Genomic DNA, 21,227 nt, shown 5'->3' on the forward strand with positions numbered 1-21,227 from the left:
AGTACTTTCCCGAGTTCGCGTTCGAAGTTTCGAGTCAATGCTGATTTTATTTATTTTATTTCAACTTCGTACAAGATTAGATACTGTATCTTTAAAATATAGGGCCTAATTCTCGAATACACTTCGAATACACTTCACGGTGGAAACGGAATGAAACGTATCCGCGATGACAACGGTACGGTGTCGACATCTGGATACACGATTAGTTTCCCACTAAACTTATCATTATAATATCAAATTATCTTCAGATGAAATTTTTATATGAGATTATTATATCACATGAAGAAAACAAAGTTTTCCACTCACATTGAATTCCAGTTTGATACGAAGAAGTTAATTTTCATAGATGATTTTTAATTTGAAAAGTGCTCATTCTGCCTGAAAACTCATTATTATCTTCCACACTTCACTAACTCGTAAAACGTAGTTCAATTGCGTGCCGTTTATTTCGTTTCCACCGTGAAGTGTATTCGAGAATCAGGCCCATCTACAACTCGATGAATAATAACAATTTCGAGAAATACTTCCAAGGGAATATACTTGAATATACAGTTGCAGAAATATAAAGATAAAAATCCAAATTTTCCAATTTTTTAGACTTCAATACCATTCTAAACGCATTTGACGATTCATGTGTTATTGTTATAAATTAAAAATAAAACAATGTATTTAATAATTATTTTTGTTCCTTAACTTTTTGCGTTTATCTTATACAAAATAGTAGTTTCATGAGATAGCTCACTTGTCTAGTAGCTAGCTCCGTCAGAGATAATCACGAGTAGAGAATAGATAAAAAGAATAAGACCGGGCGTTATCGTAAAGGAGAGTCTGTTGCTCGCCATTCCTGGTATTTTTCGGAACAGCTCATCATTTAGTTTGTTCATTTTCCATTGATAGACATCATCAGTAACAGTTTCGCTCGGTATTAGATATCCTAGTATCATTCAAGAATAATACGAACGACTTGAATTTGGGTTAAAAATTTATAGTTTTTTAGAGCACCACTCAAGACAATATATTGTTTTTTATGGTAAATTTTGTCAAAATCTTATACAGCAATTTGAAAACAAAACAATCCAACAGATAATGTGTTTATTAAATTTTAATTTTAAAAACATTTTCGATATTTTAAATTATTTGAACGTTTAGAATATTTATAAATAAAAATAGAACTCATCGAGGCAACAAAAAACTATGGATGGGTTATATCTAAAATATAACCGTAGGGTTGACGTAGGACTAGCGTTGGCCTAGTAATCATTTGAGTGTATTGATTAAATTATTGATTAAACCAGTGATTAAATGAAACAATTTCCAATTTCAATTGCCAACAAAATCCCAATTCATGCATTGTAATAGCTTGGTTCTTCGTTGCAAATATGGCATATGATATGATTTCTTGTTCATTTCACTCACTTATGGGGACTTCCAATATATGTGAACGGAAGAATGACTAAACGATGAATGTATTTTACATTTCCCTCTGGGTACAAAAGTACCCGCACCTTGCATAGATTTGCAATGCTGATTTGCTCAGACGCATTGGTTTTGAAGTCTCTGTTGAGGAAACTCTTTCCGTTTTGCAGAAATGCATGCGAATACAAAAGTACCCGCATCATACATCTATTTTTCCCCAGGTTCATTAGTTTTGGATTCTTTGTTAGATTAACACATTACGGTCTGCAGAAATGCATGCGAGTACACAAATATATGCATCTTGCACCTATTTTGCAACGCCGATTTACCTTGGCTGTTTGGCTTTGAAATCTGTGTTAGGGATACACACAGATTCCAGCGATCGTACATCAACCGCCACGCCTGTTTTCAATCATATCACTCACTCCGTTCAGCCGGCAAAGAGGTATTAACGTTCAAAACCTTGCGCCCCAACGTCACTCTCTCATCTTCGAAACTTTGAACGTACACCCTGGTACAGAATAAAATTAAGAAATAATGGAAATCTCAAACCTCAAAACCACACTCCAACGACCCAATCATTCGTTGATAACAAATTCGAAACGAAGTGAAAATTGACAACATTGAGGAAGTGCTGTATCGTCCATCGCAAAAGTTTTGTGGAATCATCATGGGGACGCATTATTATGATTTGCAAATGCACCATCATTACAAAACACCGACCATTGGATGACGTTTAAGTGTCAATATTTTTTTCCTACTAAGCCAATCAAAGTAGTGATGTTCGAAACCGTAAGAAAACAAATTTTTGTTTTTTCCGAATTAAATTACCGTTCTGAATCATATTTGGGACGCTTAAGGCATATGATGCAGAAAACAGATCTAAACTTTATGCACAGGTATTATTTGGTTGATACTTTCAATAAATTAGTTCAATATGCATTTAAGCTTTCAACTTTGGTACCTATTTGATTGAAACATAAAAAAATCACCGAATAAAATGCTTTTCAAATGAAACGAATAAAAATCAAACTTCGGACACCATTTATAAAATAATCAAATTTCGGACACTTTATTTTGTAATTTTTTGAACGAAAATTACATCACGCTTGATTATATTTTAAAATCAACTGCGAGACACTTACCAAGCAATTACAGTAACCTGATAACGATGATGAGAACTGATGAAACACGAGGAACTGTGCAAATGAATGAATTCAGTCGACGAGTTTTTTTTTTTCTTTTATGCGCTGCTTTGTAATGGTTGATCACAAGCATTAGCTTTGTCATATTTTTTTTTATTTAGGAGAGATATCGAAATGTTTTGGAAACTCAGGATTGGCGTAAGAGTCATATTTTCTTTAATTTAGGAGAGATATCTAAATGTTTTGGAAACTCAGGATTGGCATAAGAGTCTCGCTTATACTTCAGATAGTTTTGAGTAACTTGAAGCGCTCCTCTAATCTCTTCATATATTATTGTTGAGGTGCTTGCAGCTAAATCATTCCTCATTTTTCATTGTATCACACTTAACCTTTGTCATCAAGTTCCGCAAGAGTATCCATCTTGTCCAAAGTGAAAAAAAAACTCTTCGATTACATTTTTATTTACCAATCTGCAAGTCTTTTTTTATATGAACTTTGCTTTGATATTTCTGCGAGTGAAACAAAGCTCAAGTTCCCACTCGGTCAATTGCGTCCATTTCAACCTCCCCGGGACATTTTTTGAGTTCTCGTCGGTTAATTATTAATTATTTATATGTATTATTTATATTTTTATGACACAATGTTTAGTAATACAAACTGATCCTTTTGCACCCTTGTCAACAATATGACTGAACAAGAACCTAATAGATAAAATAAATCATAATGTAATTATTGGTCATCTAAACTTCATGGAGCGTTATTTTCCGGATCTGATGCAAGAAGATGCTGCATTTGTCACATTCCGATTACTATATCCCTGGTTATTATATCGTTCCCAATGCATATTTGGACATAAACATGTTACATCGGCTCTTAGTTTGTTCGATGAATACGATTTGAAACGGTTTTGGCTCAAATTTAATTTCAAATAGCAACCAAAACCCAACTTTATCTTGAAATTGCTTTGTCTGACATTTTTCTCCCCTCTATTTTAAAAAATAGTGAAAATTCCACCTTCAGTTCTCAGCCCTTTAGTCCTAATCGTACCCTTTTTTACAAAAACTGTTCCAAACTTTTTTACGATATTGAAGTTATTGTTAAGGTTTTATAGCTCTGTACAATAGAGATCCATCATTTGAAGTTTAGAACGTAAGTCTTCTAAGTGGTCATGAGATGAATATCTGATGACATCTATCCGGAAAATAATCCAATACTTGAACACTTCATGATTTTTTTGCCTCGTGCATGTATTTAATTTACCTCATGAGTATTACACTCATAATGGTGACTCACACTCAATTGCGATTCTAAACAAGACTACTATAAACAATCCTAACACTCATTCTGAAATGATGTGAAAAACGAAAACGAAAAGATGAATTGGACGCAACTGACCGAGTGAAAACTTGATTTTTTTTAACTCACAGAAATACCCAAATATAGGTCAATTAAAAAAAATACTCACTTTGTAAATAAACCTTTATTCACAAATTAGTGAATCAAGGAAGTGTTTTTTTTCACCATTCATTTCAGAACATGGATCCTTGTCACACCCAGAAACAGCAGCACATATATAGATTGTGATAATTATCATAAATTCAAATATGGTAAGTCGATAATAGCAAACAACATTTTCTTTAATACACAGTTATTTCGAAAATCAATTCAAATCATTTCATTTACCTCACACTTCTATTTTTGTATTTATTTTGATTCCCGTCGGGGACACGGCCTGTCTCAACCGATGGGTATGGAAGCTCTGCAATCGAACTGTGGGTAATTATGTTACCGTGAAGTTAATTTAAATCAGATTGTCTAGGTTCCACTATTCTTCAATTTCATTAATCGTATCAATCGCAGGTTTTGTGAATCCCATATCGTAACGATCGATAAGGTCACCTGTACATCGAACCAGAGGATCACAGCAGACATAATGGATACTGAAGGTATTTGTAAATCCTCTCCTTAACTGAATTGCGGAAGAGAAATTCTCCGGGACCTTGTCATTCCTACTGGTATTTTTTTTTTGTCAAATGAGAGCCCTAGCGTTGGCAACAAAGGAATTAATTTACCCGAAATAGACTCCATCCGATGTCGTTTCATCTATAAAGTTGACCATTTTCATGATTAAATTTTTTTTTGTGGCGTTAGCTACAGCTTCCGGCCCAATGACCGTGTAACGCGTTGCCACATAATAATAAAACTACTCTTCCATAAAACCGAAATCAAGGAGAAAAATATAGACATCTGCTAGCAGCTCACAGTTATTAATCGCAAAAATAATGAGCCCAAATTTCCACCAAACTAACACTGTTTATTGATTCGTTCTTTATTATTCGTGGACAGTTTTTGAATATTGGTATTTTTACGGTGTGTTCTAGCGAAGATCAGAAATATAATACACTGTTTAATGCTGGAACGAATCACCTCGTTAACTGCTAACCATTAATTTCACCAGAATTGCAGTGATACCAGTTGGTTAATTTATTTGATTGTCACACGATTTAAGTTTTTTTTTTCTGAATTGCATTAGCGTTTTGATAGTAAAGACTTTAAGCGTTGTAATTAATTTCTCACAATACATAAGCCATGTATACGAAATCTCAAACGAATAAAACCAATATTTGTATCGAATCAACATTGGTGTTATCGCCGACATTGCAGCGAATGCTAATTTCTTTACAAATCTCTACTCTGAAATCATTCCGAAAGTCAATCCTGCAGTTCTCTAATACCGTGCATCGTACAAGATATTATCGATGTTATTAATGGGAGATTAACTGCAAAAATTGGCTGCTCTCACGATAACGCTCGATCTAGGACTTAGAATATGTGTCATTTATTTACCGAATCCGTCACGTGGTCTGCTTGTGTTTTCCTTGAACAGTAGAGCAGTTTTCATCACGACAGCATAACGGAAAGCGTAAATTTAACGAACACAAACATTATTTTTCGATTGGGATTCTAGAAAATGAAGTAGGGTAAATGATCTTGGTTTGTCCAGTCGAAAATATGATCATGGTTTGCCCACTTTTTTGAATGCTCTAATTCAGCGCTCCTGTGTCAAATAAGGCCTTCGAATGTTTCGAAACATATAAATGAAATTGCCTTTTACATGATTTATAGTAGTTTGATAGTATATTTTTACGAAATCACATGTTTTAAAGGATTATAAAATACACCTTCTATTTGTGTCAATGCGCCCCTCATTCGAGCTAACTTTTAATCGATCACCAGATGATTATTTGGCACGTATTCAGACCTTTTCTGGATTACAACACTTATAAATATTGTAAACATCATGCTTGCTCACCATTTGTATCGGATTTACATAGCTAAACCATTAAATTAACGCATTTTGATGAACTCAATTCTGATCATGAGTTGTCCAATTCAATAATGTTGTTTTGTCCACATTATTTCTATGGCAACCGCTTGGCGCGCCGCAGTTTGTTTATGTTTGTTTATGGTGTGCTTCGCGCATAGCAAAAGTATGGTTTTTCTGTGTTGATTGTGTTGAGGTGAACACTTCTAAAATGCCCAAGAAAAGGCAATATTCTGAAGAAAGCCTAAATTATGAAATAATCAATATGATGACAGTAAACTCAAGCAATGATAAAAGCAACATCTAATTGTGAATTCGAATGTTTTCATTCAAAAATTGAGATTTCTAAAACCGGACAAACCATGATCAATTTTTTTGGGCAAACCATGATCAGAGGTGGTCAAACCATGATCATAATTCTTCTTTAAGGAAAATCGTTAAAAAACATAAAAATTTGAATAATTTCAACACCTTATGGTAGTATTAGCAACTAGAGCTTTTCAACAAACTCAAACTCGTATCGATTTTGCGTGATTTTCATGAAGAAAAATCGATTTGCATTTACTAGTTGCGTAAAAACACCCCAAATTGGACAAACCAAGATCATTTACCCTATCAATTTATAGCAAACGAAAGCACACCAAGTGTAATAACCGGTGTCGCATCGCCGAGTAAACGGGAAATAAAGTGAAGCGCTAGCTTCATGAGGAAGCTTGCAAATACGTATTGTTTCCGGTCCTCATCGACCGCAGGCGGAATTGCATTATTTTTTGTTGGTGCTACTCGTGGCTAAAAATCGTGAAAAATTCGCAAAAGAAAACTACAATCTTGGGGAAACGATTTGTCCCACAGGGACAAAGAGTTGCTTTGTACTTTGCAATGTTTCCATCAGAGATCATGATATGATAAGTTCGTTATCGTTGTGGGACAGGAAGCTCATACGGCACGATTGGTTTAGGGAGCAGTAAAATCCGGTCGTCGTTTTTATTACAGCTTTGTATTGACATAATTAAAAACAATTTCAATTGAGACGTTTTATATTGATGAAATTGCATTTAAACTAAATAGAAATCTCATTTTAACAGAGTACATTCCGAGTTTGGTTGAGCAACTTATTTAATGAACGCTGTACAATTCGATTTTATGTATACAACCGAGATCAATGTCGTTATTTCAATCCTACAGTCATAATCTAAAATTGTACAATGGAATTTAGCATAAAGCTTTATAATTATTTAATATATTTAAAATTATAATTCCATTCAAACCAAACATATGACCCCGAACGATGTGCGCCATCGGGGCAAGATTATTTCAAATGGAAATTGATTCTCGCTAACATGAATCAATTTCATTCCAATTGCTCTCAGAACGACATGATTGTTTTTTCTCTCATATTTCTCGGGAGGCGAACCCGAGTAGTTCAATATCTTCAAATATTTCATTTTAATCTACATTCACTGTGGTTGAATTTTTCAATCTGTGCTATCACTTGATTCTGTCCGCTGAGGCTACTTCTAAAACCCGCATTACGCCTTAAAATGGAAATTGAAGCCATCCTACTCTGAGTTTACAGATCAACATGCATATGCCCACTGACCTGAAAACTTAGAGTTGGATGGCAACAATTTCCCTTTGGGGTCGAAATGAAGATCGTTTATTGGAATCGCACACTGAACTTAATCCTATCATTTTTGTATAATTCAGCTGAAAGTTCCCGTAGTTGGTGATTTCAAAATATTTCTCTGTAGATGGTCTGGATGGCAAGTAAAAAGTGCCCCAAACCAGTTCACCAGCTCTCAGGAAAATGAGCTATAGAAAGAAAATGTTGGTAACTTTCTTGAATCCCTTGCTGGTACACCATAAGACTTCCATTCTCAATAGCATTGGAATAGAAAATTAATTTTCTGAGACATTTTGATAACAGCGATGCAATTACAATCAAAATATACTTGTACATCGTTAGCAAAAAATATTAATGTTTCATTACATCTGGGAGGTTTTTTAAGTGCAGAGTAAACAAAATAGGTCCCAAAATAGAGCTTTGAGGAACACTAGATGATAAAAGAAAAAACAGGGATGAAATTCCATAGCTAAATACATACTGTATTCGATCGCTCAAATAAGATTTGTTCAAATTAGACGCATGAATAGAGAACAGAAAATTACATATCAGTTTCTGACATAAAATTTCATGCGGTATACCGCTTTAGAGCTTTAGAGAAATCTAATAAAATAAGAACAACTGAGCGATCCCCATCTAGTAAAAGACCAATATCGTCATTAATCTCGAGCAATGTTTTCAACATATTGTTTTGGTTTATGTCTTTACAATTGTTCTAACTATTTTCTCAAACTTCCAATAAAGCCATAGCATATTAGTATAATAAGCACAAATGGCCCGGTGTGTCCAATCTAGATTGTTTTCTTTTTTTTTTATCTTCGCTTATTTTTCGTCGGCCTATTTCCGCCACTTTAGTGCCAATCACCGACATCAGGGAGGCGACTCCACCTGTTCCTACCTATCAGACTCAACAACTCATGAGCCGGGCCAACTTCTTTTACTTCCGCTCCGAAGGAAGACGTAACCAGAGATTTTTCGCCTCAGAAAATCCCAACGACGCCAGCTGGGATTGAACCCAGGCCGATCGGATTGTGAGGCTGTTACGCTAACCATACAACCACTGGCGCCGTCATTGTTTTCTTAATTGGTGAAACTTTTTAATTTTTTCTAGGTATCCGGAAGGACGCTAGTTGTAAAAATAGAAATAAACAGATGTGTTGAAGGATCAACTATAATACTAGAGATCGTCTTGAAATAAGTACATAGGAGTGATAACGTCAATTTGATTATCTCTATCAAAAGAAAAAGTATCATGATTAGGCTCATTTGAACCCGTTTAATCAGAAATCGGATTTTGATTTGCAAAAGAATTATTACAGAACTTTTGGAGTTTTTTTCATTTGAGAAGAGTGGCAAAATTTCGAAACGAACGAACACATTTTAATAAACATTAAAGTAGTACTTGGTATCAAAATTTGAAAAAAAAGCCAAATCATTATTGAGAATTACGGGAAAAAAGAAAAAAGCACGTTTTTCACCATACCATTTATTAAGAATATATAGATTAAATAAAATACTTTATTTCTTAATGCGCATCATATACGAAATTTTCAATAGAGATTAACAAAACAAAATTTAACAAAATAATAAAAAATAAAAAATTGTTTTTTTTCAAGATTTCGAAATGTCAGAAAATAACAATTGATTTTTTCAATCACTTAATGCTCTTAAAATTCATAAAAAATAACATATATCTAAAAGGACTTGCGACAATATTCAAATGAAAAATAGATTAGTCAATCAATATGAACATAACAAATCAATATATAAGAAAAAAAATGTCTGATGTAATATATATATATATATATATATATATATATATATATATATATATATATATATATATATATATATATATATATATATGCCGTGAAAAAAAACCGTACGTTTTCAATCATAGGCCCAATGGTGAAACACATAGGGATTCAAAAAAGTTACCAAAATTTTGTTATTCGATATCCTAAACAATAGTTTCCACAGAGCTTTTTTTGATTTGGGGATACCTTTCACTTGCGTCCCTAGTTAGTAGTTTTGACCCAGATTTCGCGCCGGATGAATTTTAATACTTTAGTTACAAAAATAATGTTTTTTTCTTATTTTTTATTTCAATTATCGTTCTAAATTTTCTCAACTAAAATCACTTTCTGAATTTTTATCACGTTTGATAGTTTCATCTACACACCCGTAGGATTCAGTACATCCACTAAACAATACCTCCATTCTCTTTGCTTGCCTTTTGGGTGTTGTACTGAAACCCACGAAACTCTAGAATGTACGAGTGTAAAATATCCACCACGCCCTCGGTAGAATACCATGATATTGTCCTTTGCGGGTGAGTATCTCCAACCGTTTTCCCACAGCACACACAAACACTGTTCATCCATGTTATCATGCCTTCGGCAATGTCTAAATAAGATGGATGAATCAACGACACGAAAGCAAGAAATATATGTCCAAGGGACACACTTTTCCGCGCTGTGTTTTTCATAAGTCAATGTTTGCTTTTTGACATAGGACACACTTTTGCGATTTCTCGCCGTCCAAGAGCATGAGAGGATGTGTACCACAACGAAATGCCGTTTCCTTGTACTACCTCCAGCGGATTGCTATTCAGATGAGCTTAGAAAAATTGATGGGAGAAGGTCACAGTGGTGACGAGTTTTGCCTCTGCCTTTTATGTTTTTATTTTTCTTGTTCGGGACACGCCGGTCATTTCTTGTTTGGTTCCACACCGGGCTTGTTGAATGTATGAATACAGCGGAGATGAACGTAATCAATCTACATATAGATTGTGTCTTATATCTGAATGTTCATGTACTTCGAAAACACAGATTAGTCGAATATGCGATAGTTATTCTCTACAGAAATTTCGTAAAACTCTCTTATTGGAGAAGCTTGCATACAAACAAATGCAATGTGTTTAGTGTACGTAATCTTCATCTGGCGCAAAATTTATCTCTGAAAGTTGAAGACGAACCAATTCAACCAATCAAAGTGATACAGCAGAAAACATTGCGTCGTAACACAGAATTAACTGATTCAACGTTTTTCTCCCCGTGTCTCTCTATTTATAATCTAAATCAGGATGCTCAATAGTGTAAATGAGATTTTTCAAAGTGTACCCCATAGAAGAACTTGTATTTAATTAATGTCTTTGGTACGGCAACTCGTTGTTAGGGCGAACGAGAGTCGATCGTAAATGAAATGATCCGTTATCTTCTTCTATTCTCAAAACGGAAATTATAGCTTGCATCGGCACAAATGATATACAGCCAAATTCCCACCCACGATCAAGTTCATATTTTCAAACGATGAAGAATTTTTTTGTTGTTCTCAAAACACATTCCAAGGTGTTACGTGTTGTATGTGCAATACTGATAGTTATTGACTGCACGCTAAATGTGCAATTTTTACATTTCAACGTGTTTCAAAAAATAATAACGATAATTCTCAGTTTCCGATGTACGATCGGATTTCACTTGAGAACAACAGAAAACTTTTGCATGGCTAAGCGAGAACCGTTGGATTGAATTTTCTTTTTTCTCTGAGCGTACATCATGGGGATCGAATACAATTAAATTGTCATCCGAAAATCTTCCACGGTGAGCAATTTCGAGTCTCGGAGCCTCGTTTCGCAAACACGTCGAACCGTTATTGCGAGTGACATTACCGTTTAGGAGCAATCTCGGCTTTTGGTGCTCGAGCTTTCGAAGGAAGCAAACTTTCAAATGAGAAAGATACTTGAACTACTTTTTAACAAGAACATTGTTGTGGAGTTATGCCGAAATGGCAAGTGAAATGTCGTTACATTCATTCATCCCATCTCTGATTGGTCAGTGCAAACGGAAAACGGCAAAATTTCAACCCAACAGCACAAATCTTGATTGTTTTTTATATGCCAAGTCCCGGAGTGTAATGAGCAGAAGTCGCAAATTACGTTGTCGTTCGTACATCACCGCCACACCATCAGCTGCATCAATGCCAGGAGGGCTGACCAACGCAGCACTCGAGAAGCTACAAAGTTTCTTATGGGAGATCTTGTTGGGATACACGGGGAGCTATTAATTAGCCACAAAGCTGCGCTAAATAGAGATTTATTGTCCAGCCACTCGTTTCATTATGTGGACAGCCAGTGGTAAAGTTATATATGTATTTACACGCTCACTCGTCCTGTGCGTCCTTTATCTGGTGACTGTCCACCGCATAGTGAGTTGTGTGCTTTATCGCCCCGAACTGTCGTCCGGTGGTCTATCTGGGGAAAATTTTTTGACAGCAATCCACTCGATTCACTGCAATGCATTACCCACGTTATGTTTTGTTTTGTTCTACCACCCAGCTCCATGAAGCCGGGAGTTTGCATAAATTTCTATCCAAACGGAGTGTTTTACGACACGTTCAGTATTTTATATCCGCTGGCATCTTGGCAACCCTGAAAGAAATTTTGAACAGTTTGGGAAACAAACATGTAAACCGTCAATGCAATTTTGAAGTGTCTCTTCGGACGGAGTGTTATTAATCGTAAAGAACGAAGTGTGCATACAGGGCGTTAGGTCGACATTCTATCATGTGCATAATAGGATATTTTTCATCTAATATTATTCTCTATCACTTCCTGGAGGATTCCAGGTCAACTACCCAAACATAGCTACTCATATTTCAAGAAAATTGAAAGCCTTTTCGAAGTATTTCTTTTTTGGGTATTTTAAACTACGAAAAGTATCCCGACCCTTCGATGAAAATATATCCCCGTTTGTAGTTATGACGAACGATGTTTGATCATTTGAATATTTGGATATTTGGATCAAGGAATCGCATCCTCTTTATTAGCACTTAGATAGTACTTGTACGGTAGCGTAACCAATCGGTCTCGATTTCTAAAGATTGTTAAAGTCATATCAAATTTTGTTTTGTTTTTTTTTTTTGCAAACAATTCTCAAGTATTTTTTTTTAATTTTCAATTTTTTTTAATTTCGCCGGGTATACGGAAACATTACGAAAAATGATTTATTGAAATTGCGGAATTCACTGTTTATATTATGTCAAAATTTGAACTCAAATACTCGTCAATCGTTTGCAGAAGAAACACGATGCATCTAGAAAAAGAACATCTGATTGACAATCACCAAAAAAAAACCAAGTAACTCTTAGAAAAACCGCCTTAAAACGGTTTTCAAGGAAATATTCTACGATAGAGAAAAGTCAGAGAAAAATATATTGAAGGTCAGCTTTTAGTGCAATTTTCAAATCTAATCTGTTTCAATAATACGTTATCGGAAACCGTTTTTGAGATATTTCTAATTTGAACTATACCTTTTTCATAAGTTATTGAGTTATTGAGTTATTTATTGAAGTTATTGATGATTGAGCTAAAATATATTTTCATACAAGCACACGATTACAGACTATATGTGTGTTCTTCTACCACCATTATTCCACATTTATAATGAAACATTCAAACCACCAAATGGTAACCATTTCAATCTACCTTTGGGAATTGATTGTGGAAATTAATTTCTAGAGTTTTTCATCGAGAAGGACTAGACTTCTATGAGAGAGGCGTTATGAGACTACCTTCAAAATGGTGCATTTTTGACCCAAATCAGACAATTATTAAATATTATATTAATATTATATAAATAGTATATCAAATAATGTTTTGAATTTCATCCAAGAATAATGGATTTATTTTTCCCCAAACCTAATATAATCGAGCCCTGTATAAGGGAATAAAAGGATCGGCTCAGGACTCAAATTTTGTTTTGTTTTTTTTTTTTTGCAAACAATTCTCAAGTATTTTTTTTTAATTTTCAATTTTTTTTACTTTCGCCGGGTATACGGAAACATTACGAAAAATGATTTATTGAAATTGCGGAATTCACTGTTTATATTATGTCAAAATTTGAACTCAAATACTCGTCAATCGTTTGCAGAAGAAACACGATGCATCTAGAAAAAGAACATCTGATTGACAATCACCAAATAAAAACCAAGTAACTCTTAGAAAAACCGCCTTAAAACGGTTTTCAGGGAAATATTCTACGATAGAGAAAAGTCAGAGAAAAATATATTGAAGGTCAGCTTTTAGTGCAATTTTCAAATCTAATCTGTTTCAATAATACGTTATCGGAAACCGTTTTTGAGATATTTCTAATTTGAACTATACCTTTTTCATAAGTTATTGAGTTATTGAGTTATTTATTGAAGTTATTGATGATTGAGCTAAAATATATTTTCATACAAGCACACGATTACAGACTATATGTGTGTTCTTCTACCACCATTATTCCACATTTATAATGAAACATTCAAACCACCGAATGGTAACCATTTCAATCTACCTTTGGGAATTGATTGTGGAAATTAATTTCTAGAGTTTTTCATCGAGAAGGACTAGACTTCTATGAGAGAGGCGTTATGAGACTACCTTCAAAATGGTGCATTTTTGACCCAAATCAGACAATTATTAAATATTATATTAATATTATATAAATAGTATATCAAATAATGTTTTGAATTTCATCCAAGAATAATGGATTTATTTCTCCCCAAACCTAATATAATCGAGCCCTGTATAAGGGAATAAAAGGATCGGCTCAGGACTCAAATTTTGTTTTGTTTTTTTTTTTTTTTGCAAACAATTCTCAAGTATTTTTTTTTAATTTTCAATTTTTTTTACTTTCGCCGGGTATACGGAAACATTACGAAAAATGATTTATTGAAATTGCGGAATTCACTGTTTATATTATGTCAAAATTTGAACTCAAATACTCGTCAATCGTTTGCAGAAGAAACACGATGCATCTAGAAAAAGAACATCTGATTGACAATCACCAAATAAAAACCAAGTAACTCTTAGAAAAACCGCCTTAAAACGGTTTTCAAGGAAATATTCTACGATAGAGAAAAGTCAGAGAAAAATATATTGAAGGTCAGCTTTTAGTGCAATTTTCAAATCTAATCTGTTTCAATAATACGTTATCGGAAACCGTTTTTGAGATATTTCTAATTTGAACTATACCTTTTTCATAAGTTATTGAGTTATTGAGTTATTTATTGAAGTTATTGATGATTGAGCTAAAATATATTTTCATACAAGCACACGATTACAGACTATATGTGTGTTCTTCTACCACCATTATTCCACATTTATAATGAAACATTCAAACCACCGAATGGTAACCATTTCAATCTACCTTTGGGAATTGATTGTGGAAATTAATTTCTAGAGTTTTTCATCGAGAAGGACTAGACTTCTATGAGAGAGGCGTTATGAGACTACCTTCAAAATGGTGCATTTTTGACCCAAATCAGACAATTATTAAATATTATATTAATATTATATAAATAGTATATCAAATAATGTTTTGAATTTCATCCAAGAATAATGGATTTATTTCTCCCCAAACCTAATATAATCGAGCCCTGTATAAGGGAATAAAAAGATCGGCTCAGGACTACTTTTCGCATAAGCATGACACTAATTTCTTCAAACTGTGTTCCACTGAAGCATATCCATGCTCCACGAAAGTATATCTAGATGAGATATCAGCCAAAGACGTCCGCATTATCAAATGAAGGTCAAACTTTGTTTGTAGACAACTTCTACACGATCATAATCAATACATTTTTTTAAAAAAATGATAATGCGAGGACTAATCCATCGAATCATATCAATTTGAACGAGGAAAGTGTTACCCATCTTCCGATTACAAATCCATTCAAGATTCTGATCCGATTAGTGGCCCGGATTTAACACTGGAATCACAGTGAATTTAACCGTGGTGGCCGCGGTCTATTCAGTGAACGCAAAAGGAAGAGATGAGTCCTTCCGATAACAAACTGTCGATGGACAGCACCGGGATTGTATGTACACCAGTCTTCGCCAGCAATGTCCTTGGTGAATTAATTTCACGCTAATCAATTCCAATTTCCATGTTAATTGCAGTTGATCAGCAGATTAATTTATCACCGTTGGGATGGATCACTCATAGGCGCGACAGCAGCGGTTATTCAGAAACCCGCTTTTCCATCCCCTAAACCATATCAATATACATCGGTGAAACAAACTCTATCATCTGGACGTACCACTGGTCTAGTTATATTGAAGCGACATAAATTTCACGAATTAATCGTGTTGACCAAGCGCAAAATTTGGAAAGTTTCCGCACAAATCGGTGCTGCTCACCACTTGAAGCTCCAAAAAGTATCGGTTGGAATGTATTCGATAAATTCGATGTTGGTTCATGTAAGAACGGATACGTCCCGTATTCAAACCAATATCCAGGAATACAGGGTTCGTATGTCGATATCTGCACACATAATTAACGTAAGTTAAGCCGTGAGATAATGTTTGCTCATGTGCTTACGATCCCAGAGCCAACACGACAGAGGCCGGACGATGGTCTGGCCCTCGAGAGACAAAAAGAGATTCGCAATTGAACGGGCGAATAAAAAGTCACGTTTTATTGAATCACCTGACGGTAACCGGTGGCGCCATTATCTCATGTAATCCCACCGAATGTGAATACATCGGCACTAGTCCGTTCTGTCCGAGAAACGTGAGAATGAGCAAACATTTATTGCAAATGGGTCATTCAAGGAGTAAGTTGTTTGTGCCAGAGTAGAGTGTTTCCGGTGGCAGGAAAACATTTAATTAGATGTTCATTAAGTGAAACCATTATTTCCATGATAGAAGTTGTTTTGCTTGACTTCCCCCATCATCTTTACCACCAGTTGATTGGTGGGATTACCGAATATCTACAAGGTGGTTTATTTTAATGATTTTCTGCGAAGCAGTTCCGAACAACTTTTCAATGTGTCAGAATGCGCTTCCGACGTAAAATCAATCTCAACTTGTTTATGTGCCGTAATCGGCGAATCCAATCAATAAATGTTTTCAGTTTGTGCTGAATAAACCATTATAGTTGTCTTTGAGTGCACACCGCTCAAAACCACCTGTACCACCGTAATCTTTTGAGGATGGGGGAAGAATTTTCGATTCAGCCGTTAAAGTATGAGCCATCGGAGAATCACTGCGAGGACATACTTTTCCACGTTGATAAAGTAAGCAATGAGCCATATAATGGATTACAAAAGTGAAAAGCAGTAGTTGGTGATTTCAAAATATTTCTCTGTAGATGGTATGGATGGCAAGTAAAAAGTGCCCCAAACCAGTTCACCAGCTCTCAGGAAAATGAGCTATAGAAAGAAAATGTTGGTAACTTTCTTGAATCCCTTGCTGGTACACCATAAGACTTCCATTCTCAATAGCATTGGAATAGAAAATTAATTTTCTGAGACATTTTGATAACAGCGATGCAACTACAATCAAAATATACTTGTACATCGTTAGCAAAAAATATTAATGTTTCATTACATCTGGGAGGTTTTTTAAGTGCAGAGTAAACAAAATAGGTCCCAAAATAGAGCTTTGAGGAACCCTAGATGATAAAAGAAAAAACAGGGATGAAATTCCATAGCTAAATACATACTGTATTCGATCGCTCAAATAAGATTTGTTCAAATTAGACGCATGAATAGAGAACAGAAAATTACATATCAGTTTCTGACATAAAATTTCATGCGGTATTCCGCTTTAGAGCTTTAGAGAAATCTAATAAAATAAGAACAACTGAGCGATCCCCATCTAGTAAAAGACCAATATCGTCATTAATCTCGAGCAATGTTTTCAACATATTGTTTTGGTTTATGTCTTTACAATTGTTCTAACTATTTTCTCAACTTCCAATAAAGCCATAGCATATTAGTATAATAAGCACAAATGGCCCGGTGTGTCCAATCTAGATTGTTTTCTTAATTGGTGAAACTTTTTAATTTTTTCTAGGTATCCGGAAGGACGCTAGTTGTAAAAATAGAAATAAACAGATGTGTTGAAGGATCAACTATAATACTAGAGATCGTCTTGAAATAAGTACATAGGACTGATAACGTCAATTTGATTATCTCTATCAAAAGAAAAAGTATCATGATTAGGCTCATTTGAACCCGTTTAATCAGAAATCGGATTTTGATTTGCAAAAGAATTATTACAGAACTTTTGGAGTTTTTTTATTTGAGAAGAGTGGCAAAATTTCGAAACGAACGAACACATTTTAATAAACATTAAAGTAGTACTTGGTATCAAAATTTGAAAAAAAGCCAAATCATTATTGAGAATTACGGGAAAAAAAGAAAAAAGCACGTTTTTCACCATACCATTTATTAAGAATATATAGATTAAATAAAATACTTTATTTCTTAATGCGCATCATATACGAAATTTTCAATAGAGATTAACAAAACAAAATTTAACAAAATAATAAAAAATAAAAAATAGATTTTTCAAGATTTCGAAATTTCAGAAAAAAACAATTGATTTTTTCAATCACTTAATGCTCTTAAAATTCATAAAAAATAACATATAAAAAGTGAAAAGTGAAAAGTGAAAAGCAGAGCGCGTTATTCTGTTCATCATATGAAAAAAGACCAAGATTTCGTTATTATACATCTCTGTTTCACCATTCTAATATAGGCAGCGCAAATTTGCGCGATGATAAATTCCACCGAATGAAACTTTGCAGGTTTATTTCTTTGCAAGCTTTATTCCGGCTATGGTTTCTCCGAATGTTTAGGCCAAGTTTCAGTTGTGGAACTCACGATTACCTTGGCACGTGTTTATAAAGTTTGACATGAGATGATTTCATTCGCATGCGACTGAAGTAGCTGTAATTGGTAAAAACTTTAGAAGGAACGTTTTAGGCAACACATAACAAACTTGTTATCACTTTTCGCTAACAGTAAATTTCAATTTTCAAATTCTCCGAGCGAAAACAACTACCACTCGCCTATGTTTGCATAATGCTAAACATGTCCAGTTTTGTATCACAAAAACAAATTACGGGGATTTTCACTGTAATTTTTCATAAATTAAAATAATGGTAGAAAATTAAAAAAGGACAGCTAGCGATAGATAACACTTTCAGCGATTATTTCAACATTAATGTTCCTTTTTTAACAATAACATTAACGACATTCATAATTTGTATGGCTTTGGAAAGAAACTATTTATTGAAGTTATGACATAAAATAATAACTTTGTTTTTAAGCTACCACTTACCATAAATTTCATTCAATTTTGTGTAGTTTTATTGGGTAATAAAATCGAGCTAAAGTAAGTATATGTGGAAGGTTTTTTCAATTTCAATTAAAAAAACCTAAAAAAACAAAAATTCTGGAGGAAATTATCAGTGCGTGGAACGATGATTCTAATGAAATTGCTGGTGCAAATATTTTTTGAGCGATTTCACCGATAAATGCTGATTTTATTCAACTTAAATTCGTGACCTTTAGAATTTCTCCTTTGCCAACAATTCAAATAACAGCAATTATTTCCGTTCGAAAGAAAAAAGTTTGCCGGTAATGAGTTAAAATTACCTGAATTAAGAAAGGTCACTTCTAATCATAGGTGAATGAATTCAGGTTTTTTCTTGGAGACTTTCATCTTCCTGTGCTTGTTCGTCTCTCAATGTAGAATTAATGCATTTATGAATGCCGTATTTTTATTTGCTAATTGAAATGACTTTTCGTTTGCAGTGTGTTTGTACATGCAAAAAAAAAGTTTCGGCCAATGCTCAATTTTCGAACGGTTAATTCCCGAAAAATGGAAGATACTGAAAAATATAATTCTTGAACATTGAGGTTTCTCTAGCGCAAAAAAACAAAATTAAACCAATGGCTTTCGTAAAAAAAATCATCTTTCTCGTTAATGGGTTAAGCATCAACATTCACATAAACCAGAAAGACATTTTTATAGTAACAACATAACAATATAGCTAAAAATCCATTATATACCAGTGAAGGCCAGACTTGGTTGCTTTTGGCGATACTGTTTTTGATGCGACGGCGGATGCTCTCTTTTGTTGCACGACCAAATAAAGCTAAATTCGTTTGTATTTATTCTGGAAACGTGATGGGTTGGAGATAATTGATTGTCACCGCAAAAAGAAACACTTATTTCAACGAAGCCGTTACAAAAATATTCTGTATTCAGGCAGAGAGGCCAATGGATCTGATGCAGAAAACAGTTATTGCAGCACGATAGCGCTAATGGTATCGTCGGTCAGAACAGTTCTCCCACAATTTAAATAAAATGTAACAACAGGAAACTTATTACTCATTAGTTTTGCGTAGCCATCCCGCGATCGCCACTCTGTCTTCTCAAATGGAATAAAATCGCTCATTCATTTCTTCAAATTCTGAATTTTTATCATACTTTCTCACGATCGGTTCACTGTTTTTTTTTCTGTCTTTTCAGGGGACCATATTCTGATCGAGTGCTACAATCTGGTTCTCCTACTAGAAAAGCATAGAAAAGTACCTGGGACCTGAATCGAACCGGGCGGCATCTCTGCTAGAGGTGATGCTGTTGAAAACTATAGCGACGACAGCGATGGTAATCAAGAAATCAGCATAACGAAATTGAAAGGAAAAATACACTATTGAACAACAAATCCAACTCGACCATCATGGCGTTTTTGTTAGCAATGTTACTTTGAAAGAAATTCCTTGCTCTCCCCACACTCTCGTTTCGTTGTTATTGGTCAAGGATATACAGCCATTCCATGACAAACCGGTTCTCAAATTTTCGTGAAAATTAATAATTTTGTTGCTTTTCGCAAAATATTAGACCCGTATTACTGATTTTTTCATTAGGGTCCCCATTTCTATTTTAGTGTGGTCCTCAATGTTTCCCCTTTGTTTCTAATACGACTTTTCTCAAAGATTTATAACATTTCAATTAGTGGACTAGTTCAAATGATCGACGTATCAAATTAGAACTTATGAGTAGTTTTCTTATTAAATATTACACTCGCAAAAAAGGATTTTGTTTTCGGAATATTTGATTGTATTTGTTTTTTTATAGATTACGTGGTTTAGAGGGTTCGATTCCCGTTCTGGCCGGGATATTTTTCGTCAAAGAAATCTCTTCCGACTTGCACTGTGCGTATTCTAGAGCTTGTTCAAATGCAAAGGGGGACATCCATATATAATTGCGAATTTTTTGATTTTGATAGATTTTGATAGACTCTTTTAAATGATTCGTTCAATATTATTTTATCTTGAAATGTGATTCATTTGTATTTCTAACTATTACAACTTGAAAATTATAATTACAACAAATTCAGAATGATCGATTTTTAGGGCAGTCTTTCGATAAGGTCGTAGTACAAGTAGCGTAATACAACAGGTCTTAAATGAAAAACTAGAATCTGTGAGTGTTCATTATTTGTATAGTTTTTAGATGGACCTAAAATAAGTGGGAAGGTAAAATCTTGAATTTGTCAAATTTTTCATTTCTGTTCGTTACGAAAAAACAATTTAGGAAGGGTGAATGGTACCAGAAACACTTAAAATTTTCGGTTTTAGACGACTTCATCATTAAATTTTATGGTAAGACACTTTTACTATGTTTTTTTATCAATTAGTGCGATTCGGGAGTGTAATATAAGAAAAATACTGGTGGCATAAATTACAACTATTTGTAGACGGATTATACCACACGGAAGGGGTAAACAATAGCTTGCAGGTAAATTTCAGTTGAATGCAATGACTCACTCCTTCATTATACGAGCGAATGGTTAGTGGGTTCACCAAGTATTACGGAGCACAGTGGGCTCCGCAACAGTATCGTTCTATACAGGGAACAATCAACAGTACA

The 21,227-nt window shown here is 34.3% G+C and overlaps 1 long non-coding RNA gene across 2 annotated transcripts in view; it reads left to right on the top strand.

Annotated features, from left to right (window-relative positions):
* Positions 1 to 20,007, top strand: part of LOC129779911 (uncharacterized) — a 50,006-nt gene extending 29,999 nt beyond the window's left edge. Inside the window, exons 2-3 of one of the 2 annotated variants that reach the window (XR_008743798.1) lie at positions 4,095 to 4,168; positions 19,824 to 20,007. This is a non-coding gene — a long non-coding RNA (uncharacterized LOC129779911). Of the gene's footprint in view, positions 1 to 4,094; positions 4,169 to 4,318; positions 4,476 to 19,823 lie in introns of those variants that run through there. The other variant, XR_008743797.1, reaches the window with a different exon arrangement.
* The last annotated feature ends 1,220 nt before the right edge of the window (positions 20,008 to 21,227 follow it).

This window comes from Toxorhynchites rutilus, chromosome 3 (genome assembly GCF_029784135.1).
Source record: "Toxorhynchites rutilus septentrionalis strain SRP chromosome 3, ASM2978413v1, whole genome shotgun sequence".
Taxonomy (NCBI): Eukaryota; Metazoa; Arthropoda; class Insecta; order Diptera; family Culicidae; genus Toxorhynchites; species Toxorhynchites rutilus.